The sequence below is a fragment of the Brachyhypopomus gauderio genome, chromosome 1 (genome assembly GCF_052324685.1).
Source record: "Brachyhypopomus gauderio isolate BG-103 chromosome 1, BGAUD_0.2, whole genome shotgun sequence".
NCBI lineage: Eukaryota > Metazoa > Chordata > Actinopteri > Gymnotiformes > Hypopomidae > Brachyhypopomus > Brachyhypopomus gauderio.
Window position 1 is genome coordinate 44,518,618 of NC_135211.1, and position 9,506 is coordinate 44,528,123.

Consider the following 9,506-nt stretch of genomic DNA (forward strand, 5'->3'; position numbering starts at 1 on the left):
TTCAAAAACGCTCCCTCTGAAAAAAACATTGAAACGCGGGAGATTTCTTCAACAAAACTAGCTTTTACTGCCGTATGGTTTGTGGTTGTGGCTTTCGCGAACACATTCTGTTGCCATCGCAGTTCGCCTTTCACAGTTTTTCTCAGTTGATTTGATTAATTTCTCAGATCAGAATTGAAATTCTCAAAACTGTTCATTCAATCTCCACATCTCATCACTTGTGCACATCATAACTTCATTTCTCATTGTGTTTCACATATTGCAAATGCTTTTGTACATTTCGCAAATGGACATGGACAATTATGTTGTTTTTTTACATTATTCATTGCTTATGTCATGTTTATCAAAATGTGTTGTACAGATTGTCTGTTGAATTGTCTTACCCTCCAAAACATTTAGTCTTTAGGTCATTGCCTAGGTCATTACATTCAAAAGTGCTGAACATGTTGTCATAATGTCTAATGCAGTGGTTCCCAAAGTGGGGGGCGCGCCCCCTGGGTGGGGCGCGGAGCTATTGCAGGGGGGGCGCGGAGCTTGAAAGTAAAACGTGCACATGTGTCAGGATGCACCGATTCCGATATTAATATCTGAAAAAATTCTAGATCGGGTATCGGTGACAATGTGACCGATCCATAAAAACAGATCTATTCAGTCTAATTCTATGCTTATATTGCTTGCTTTTCGGAGTTGGTTCAACCTTAATACTCGCGCTGGTGGTATTCCACTTAGTCCGTTTATTTGCTGGTTGACCAAAATAAACCTGGGCTCCAGCAATACTTCACTGTTCATACATGAACTGGTGAGTTGTCCAAATCTCATTTAATGCGTTACTTACAGAAATGAAATAAAGAGCAGTGGTCTGACTCGGCAGAAAGCTAAAAAAACAACAATATTCCATACGCGCACTCAACTCGCTCCCTTGAAGAGACAGTACACATATTTCTGGCCGTTACATGCTTTGTGCTCTGCGTGATGTCTGCGCTTGCAAACTAGCCGCATATGTATTGCTGTTTCTCTTATTTCATCTCCTTATTTGTTTTAAATTATATTTAGAATTCTTGAACCATTTAAAAGGTTTCTTGCAGTTTATTTTTTTCATGTCTGACCAAAGTTGTGAACCTATTGTTTTTGTAAGTTTTCAACACATCCCTAGTCAATATGGGGAGGGGGGGGGGGGTGTAGGGGGGGCGCAAAAATATTCTCATCTACTAAAGGGGGGCACGGCAGAAAAAGTTTGGGAACCACTGGTCTAAGGCATCATTTTACTTTTTTTTGTTGTTGTTATATTTTGGTAATTTTATCCTAACGTGATTAAATTATTCGCAGGTGAACATTCAGTTACAATAAGTAAAGGAATTTGTGATTTGTGGTTTAGCTCAACCAATGGTCTCAACCATGGTCATAGGTGCGTCTCATGAACCTTTACTGCAATTGGCAAACATTATAGATGCTAAACACTGCAGTATCACAAAGTCTCATAATGGAAACACAAGGCCATGTACAAGGTGAACAGCCCAGTAGGACCTTAAGACTGTGTGGTGTAAGGCTGAGGGGACAAAACAGTGAAATAAGGGCAACAATTGTGCACCATGTTTTACAAGTAAATCATGGTCTTACAATGGCTGAAGCTGGTCGCTGGGTGCAGCTGAATATTGGAAGAACAACTGTGTCTTCAATCGTTGAAACTTTTTATAGAGAAAACATGTATGTAAATTCAGAATTGTGCTCTCTGCTGTAATGCTGCATACTGACAAATTCTGACATCATACAATTTTTTGTATTTCATTTTTGCATTCTTATACTATATAGGACATCAAAATAAGCACATGGGGGGGGTCAGTGGTTCCAGTTTCACATAACAAGACGAGGCTGTATGTGCTCAGGTTGTTTTGAATGTGTAGAGTAAGTTTCTAATTTTGCAGTTTTTCCAGTCACCTGGCCGTCTTTTCTGAATTTCAATCAATTTGTTTTTGTCAACAAATTGCAGTGCGAACAATACAGTGAAACTAGGGCTGGGTATCGATTCAAATTCCAAGAATCGATCCGATTCCGATTCTGAAGATTAAGAATCGATTTATTTCGATTTAATCCGATTTAATCGATTCGATCCGATTCGATCCAATTCGGGGTTTAGTGTTATTAAAAATGTATTTGAGCTGTTTCCTGACTATGTACAGAAGCAACATGTTAAAACTAGTATTATATCGATATTAATCAGTTACTGGTAGTTACTGACGGCTGGACAATAAACAGAGGACATCTTTGAGGTGTCTATATCTGCAACAGTGAACTCCTACTGGGACACTAACCAGTGCATTATTATTATGATTGAAATAATTAAGAATTCACCCAAAAGCTGTTGCTACCAAATGCATTTTTATTTTAAAAGTGCTCACACTTAATAAACTGAAAGTATAAAATGTAAACGTGTATTTTTCTTTAAAGTGCGAATATAATAACAGAACTGTCACGTTACAGTCCCCGACCCCTCCCTGTTGGGCGTGTGTTAACGTTGTCTGCGTCTGTAGATCTCCGTGGGTGCGGGTGCGTCTTGTGATAATCCTCACCTGTGACTCGTCTCGTCATCACGTGGGGTTTATGTGGTTTGTCTATTTAATGTGTGTTCGCGCAGCGTCCTGTGCTCGTCGTTGTTTGAGTCACACATGTTCTATGTAAATGTGTTTTATGTGCGCTGTCTGTGCTTTGGTAAATGTAATAAACGTAACAATTTGGAAAGTGCAAAGGATTATGTCTCGTCCATCGCCTTGCGCCCAACGTTACAAGAACATTTTTAACTTTTTTAAACTAAAAACACTGGGTAAACTCAGTGACATGGACTAACTGTAAATAGTCACTGACACTGGATAAACTGTACTTCTGCTTTTAGATTGCCGATTTGACTATCGTCGTTACCGTCACTGTCCGACGCCATGTTGTTTTACAGTTAGTTAGACCGAGCACGCCTGCGTGAATTCAGTGATGAGGTGGGGGTAAAAGTTCACTAAAAAATCGATCTTTGGACATACGAATCGATTATCAGATCATCTTATGCGAATCGATTCTGAATCGGAAAATCCATTTTTTCAACACAGGCCTAAGTGAAACAATATTGCTGTACAAATTTGATTCCAGTCCAATTTCTTTCTATCAGTCTCCCACAGTGATGGGTAACTTTGTGTTCTGTGTAAGTTTGTATTTTGTGTGCAGAGGTGGGTAGTTACATTTACTCCGTTACATTTACTCAAGTAGCATTTTGGACAAAAATGTACTTGTGAGAGTAGTTTTAATATGAAAGACTTAGACTTTTACTTGAGTAAATATGTGGTGAGAAAAGTGCGACTTTTACTCTGTTACAATCGGATTTGCGCCGCGCGCTATCGTTACTTTAGTTTTGTAAATAATTTGTTTTTTCAGTGTGAAGACTGACCAACGTCTCGTAATCTGAGTATGTGATGATCAAATCAAATGAAGCTGGTCAGTCACGTGATCGCATACGCAAACTTTTTCCATCAGTCATAGTTGCCAGGTTCGCGGTTTTCACGCTAAATTGGGCTTGTTTGAAAATCCAGCTGCGGGTAAAAATTCTGGATCGCGTGGTGCGGTTTTTTGGGCTACTTTTTAGTTGGGCAACCGCGGGAGTTACAAGTCAACACAAAGAATCGATTGCGATATAATACTTCATTTGTCTCCATTTTAAACACTCGCCACAACCCCCTGCCAAAATGTGTGGACATTTCAGCCTACAAAAACTCGACGTCAAATTTGAGGAAATACATTGCGATAAGTTTGCTCTATTATAAGAGACTTCTTTGTGTCTCTTACAACTGGAGGCATAATTTTGTATGATGGAATTATTAAATGTAACAGTGCAATACTAAAAACCAGTTCAAACTCAAACTCTAGCAATATATGATGATTAAGTTGAACCAAAGTTTGCTACAAATTGAATCAGTTGGCGTCAAGTTGTAGCTAGTACACGTATTGGCTGACCGTCTCCTAAGTTAGTGCCTTTGTAAATGTGGCCCTCACCAATTCGAAACCCAATCCACTATCCCTTTTGGACACTTCCCTGTAACCAGTTATCCTTTTTTCAGGGCCCACAGAACTCGACTGAGACTGATGCAGTAGAAGGTTTTTTTTATTACCCCAATGGCTTGAGCAGGAACACGTGTAATAAAATACAAGCTATTTCTATAAAAATACAATTTTAAAATTTACAAATTATATCTAAAAGGCATAAACAATAGCTTTAATCAGTAAAAATTGTCAACTAGAACCTGTTAGCATTAAAGACCAACCCTCAGAGTTACGGTACCATTCCCAGCACCCCAAATGTGGCCGGACCATTCACTCTAATACCTCCCTCAGTTTCCTGACGTATTAACACTTTATAATCCCATATGCATATCAAAAAAATAAATAAATCAAACCTACACCCCAAAAAAAGTTCACTTTCCACCGCACACTGTACACTTCCAAACCACATACACAGCACACGTACTTCCCCAAATTAGGGTTAAATATGTACAGTACACTGAGTACATATCATATAAGGCCACACTAGTTAGCCAGGAAGGGACTGAGTATCCTTTAGCTTCAATATACCTATATAATTTGGCAACCCAGATTACAATATCCTCCGATTATCAACAAAAGAGACTCAAACCAAACAGTACAAAGGAAACAAGAAAATAAAACATGAAAAACAAAACAAGAAAAAAACAGTAAAAACAAAACAGTGGCTATTGTCCCCACAGGCACCGGTACTCTGCAACGGATGCACAAACATGCCATTAGTCAATCAAGCCTAGGTGTGAAAGCTAACGGCTACTAAAACTAGCCAAGCTTGTACCTGTATCACAGCAGTGGTAGGCCCCTTTAACCCAGTTCTCCAACTTCTATTGGCCAGCCAAACCTGGCTGGAACTGCTTGTTAATGGCTACCGGTACTAAACTGGTCCATTCAAACCAAATATGGGCCACTATCCACTCGAGGGATGATCCTCATTCAAACATTAAAACTGCAGTTTCCACAATCCACCCTATACTTTCTGCTTTTGCTAACCAACCTTAAAATGCGCAAGAACAGAGAAATCTCTTAACTATCAGCCTTTAACCAGAATTGAGAGCTGCACGCGACCGGTGGAGACCAAACAAGATTGATATTTTGACCACCTGTCGCGGGACTAATATACCCTCACACTCAGCTTCAGAGTTGCCAGGTTCACGGTTTTCACGCCAAATTGGGCTTGTTTGAAAATCCAGCCGCGGGTAAAAATTCAGGGGTCGCGGAGTTTACAAGTCAACACTAAGAATCGATCGTGATATAATACCTAATTTGTCACCATTTTACACACTCGCCACCCCCCCCAACAACTTTGGGCTTTGGGCTAGTTTAGGCTTCTGAAGGGCAGGTTTTACACTGTTTACCCTGCTCAGCTTTCATATTAAAAGTCTCTCTCACCTTAAAAATGGCCGCCCCCGGAGACAGACTTCACATGAAAAGTACCTTCCTCGTATTTAGCCCTGCCGGCTACATGAAGCACATTAAAGTTACCAGTGGTGAACCGTCAGTGCCTTCAAGGCCTTCTCTGAAAGTCCATTGATCTAGAAAAAGATGCTTTATCTATTATATGTAATATATGTTAATAACGCTTCACCAATAATTTGTATTTTTTCCTCTAAATCTGCTTTCAAATCCACTTTTCGTGCTTGGGCTTGAAAAAAAAAACTCACTACTGAATTGAAAAAATCAACCAATCAGAATATTTCACACCATTGTTTCTAGGTAAAACAGAGGAAGGACCTCCCCAGGAACTTCTGTTCATCTGTCGCATACCCTTGCCTTTTACATTGAGAGCTTTTATTATGGATTGGCAGTTTAATCAACCAATCATATTTCAAATTAGAATGGTGGGGGCGTGCTCCAATGGTCTCAGGGTATTCTCGCTGGTCCTCGTGCATCAGTTCTGCGTGGTTGGTGTCTCGTGAGCTTTTAGCTCGTGCTATCTAGTTAGCAGCTACTAGCCAGCACTACCGTGAGGTTTTACAAGCAGAAAGGATGGAATCGCAGGATATTGTCAGCAAATTGGTAACTAGGTATGTTTATAATAAATAAGTGTTCAGCTATTAATAATTTGCGATTAAACCTTTGTGAACGAATTGTGATGTTTGGACTTCTAACTGGCTCATTTGGTAGTTAAATGAAGCAGAAGTTGTGTAGGTATGTTGCATATAGTAGAGGCAATGATGACAACAGTGTTATGGACGTGTTTTAATACTACGGTCATGTTTTCGTTTGGCTATGTTTAGTGAAGGACCATGGCCAGTAAGTACGGTTCACCACTGGAAGTTACACAGGCCTAATAATTAGGAACAAACAAAAATACTTATTATTTATAATTAATAATATTTATATATAATATTTATTTATAATAAATTATTTTTGTTATCATTAAAAGTAATTGTTTTCTAAATTACATCACATTTTCCATTATGTAATTTACTGACACGAGACAGCACTCCGCATGGTCTGCTCGCCCTACCTCCCCTCGGAGGAGGCTATGTCACAGAGCCTGAGAAGGTCCGAGGAGGAGGAGGAGGCCATGTCCCAGAGCCTGAGAGTGTCCGATGAGGAGGAGATGGAGACGTCGGAGGGCACCCCAGTGAAGCCTCAGGGAGTGAGAGAGAGGACCGGTATGGCCAAAGGTCTGGTGTGGAGGTTCAAGGCACCCTTGGAGGTACAGCGAGAAACTCCCCAAGAGCAGCAACAGGAAAGCCCCCCGGCGGCACCCGTAGGAGCTACTGACGCGCCCAGAACACAGCAAACGGGCGTGCGTTCTCCTGGGGCTCCAAGGAGCGCAGCGCGCGCCGGAGGACCGCGTTCAGGGACGGGGGGGACCCCGCCTCCTGCTTCGCCCACGGTCCTAGGAGGGTTTGCACCGCTGGCCGCGCTCCTACAAGCAGGGAGAATGATGTCATGGCTGCCTATTCCTGTGTGTGTGTGTGTGTGTGTGTGTGGATCCCTGTGTTTCTCCCGAATCCCCTTTTCCCTTTTGTGCCTCTTGTGTTTCATGTTCCAGTGTGTGTGTGTTTGTTGCTATACCATTGTTTAATGTAGTTTCCCCTGTCTTCCCAGGGAGGGTGTTTTAGAGATGTTTGCGGTGGTTCCCACCATTGGGGGAGATGCCTCTCGGGGGCTCATGAGTCCAGCGGCTCCGGACCTGCCCGTTGGTGTAGGTTCGGGGCTTTCCAGCTTCGTGGGATGCTCCGGGAGTAGCGAGCCCCTGGTGGAGGACTCTGTCACAGTAACAGCTCCGGACCCCTCCTTGTGGGCATGTAGCTACGTTGTCTGCGTGCCGTTATGTCCATGTTTGTAGTTCCGTGGGTGTGGGTCATCTGTGAGCGTGTTCGTAGTCTCACCTGTGCCTTCAGGCCCGTAGCCAGGGGGGATCGAAGGGTTCGTTCGATCCCCCCCCCGCCCCCACACCCTCCCTCCGTACACACATGCCCCTCAAGATAGGTAGGTCAGCAACAAAAGACTCACAACAAACTTATAACAGTGTTGCCAACTCTCACGCAATGAGCGTAATGAGCGTAAACCGCATTTGACCTTTTTCACACACTCACACGCCATACATCCGATTTCTCACGCTGAAAAAAATCTAGTTTATTTATCTCCGATCTACATCTATGATTCAATGAGTTACTAGTTCGCTCTGGTGCCAACCACTGGTGATCGATCGTTTTAGGCGCAGCATAGAGGAAACATATAAGACATAACCCCCCACACTCCCGGTCAACGTTTGACACACACCCCGCCCCCCGCCCCCAAATCAAATCTCAGTCCTAGTGATTTTGAAAAGTTGGCAACCTTGCTTATAATGAATAAAATATGTCTAAATTAAAAGGTTTGAAATGTGCTCGTGTATTTAGGGGGCATTGGAGTAGAGAGCCAAATGAAGTTTTGGGGGAAAAAGATCCCCCCCATCACAATGCTAGCTACGGGCCTGGCTTTGTCTCGTGATCACGAGGGTATGTGTTAATCACCTATTTAATGTGCGCTTGCGCAATGTCTTGTGCTCGTCTTTGTCTAAAGCTCGTGCCGTTGTGAGTGTTATGTGTCAAGTGCTCGCGCTGTTCGCGCCGCACTTTAATTATTGTTCACATAAGTAAATGTTATATGTTACCCCACCATAACTCTTATAATCAAAGTATTTTTTTACTTTTACTCAAGTAAATTTTTGGATGCATACTTTTACTTGAGTAAAATTTGGTTCAAGTAACAGTACTTTTACATGAGTAAAATTGTTGAATACTCTACTCACCTCTGTGTGTAACATGTATTGTTTCATTTGATATAGCACAGCAGCGTTCTTGAAATAAAAAACATAGCTAGTTTCCATCAGAATATACTTACAGTCTGCACTGACAACATAGCTAAGGCACACAGACTAGATATTCTGATGGCACTGACAAATTGTTTGACCTAAATATTTGCTTTTGACTCAAAAACAAATCATTTTGAGTGAAGTATGTGCTTTTGCAGGTACTGCCACTACTTCATAACACAAAAGACATACTGGTTTTTCTCCTTGAAGCAGAAACATTTATTTGCTTTCCCATCTTTCTTCAAACACCCTTCCATCTGCATTTTTCTCTTCCTAGACATTATTTATATTTCTCAATTACACTTATTGGGAAAATCGCATCGATGTGGAAACACTGCAGTATTGCGATGCCGTCACTTTGCGAGTAACATAATTCTGGGAAATGTAGTTTTTGGACACTGTATGTATTTTACTTATTTTTTCTTAGCCCTTTTAAGCTCTCGCGGGCCAAATAAAATGACGCAGCGTGCCACATTTGGCCTATGGGCCTTGAGTTTGACGCCTGTGGGCTAGAGCATATTACCAAGCATGTTGAGACTTCTATTTGTCCAGCTTTAGACAAGGTTGCACCATTGTGATGTAAGAGAATCAGTGAGAGAAGAATGGCGCATTGGTACAACGAGCATACACGTAGTCTCAAACGAGCTGCACGGATCCTGGAGCATAAATGGCTAAATTCTAAGTTAGAAGTATACAGATTTTCATGGGAAAAAACCTTATTGAATATAAGCATGCCCTCAATACTGCAAAATCCTCATACTTTAATAGAAAAACATAAAAACAATCCAAGACTATTTAAAACAGTATTTAGCTTAACTAGGGCTAGAAAATTCTATCATATTAGTCTATCATATTATACTGGCTTCCGGTTAAATATCGAGTTGATTTTAAAATTCTTCTGTAGACCTATAAGGCTCAGTTAGCCCCATGACTGTGGTCACCTCCAGGCCCCTCCCTTTAGTTATGCTGGTATAGATAAGCCTGCTGGAGTCACATGCTAATCACTGGCACGTGAGCTATGTATGTATGTTTAAATCAATGGTTGTTTAAATTGATGTTCACATACTATACCTGTATCCCACATACTATACCAATCCCAGCATCTCCGGGCGAAGGC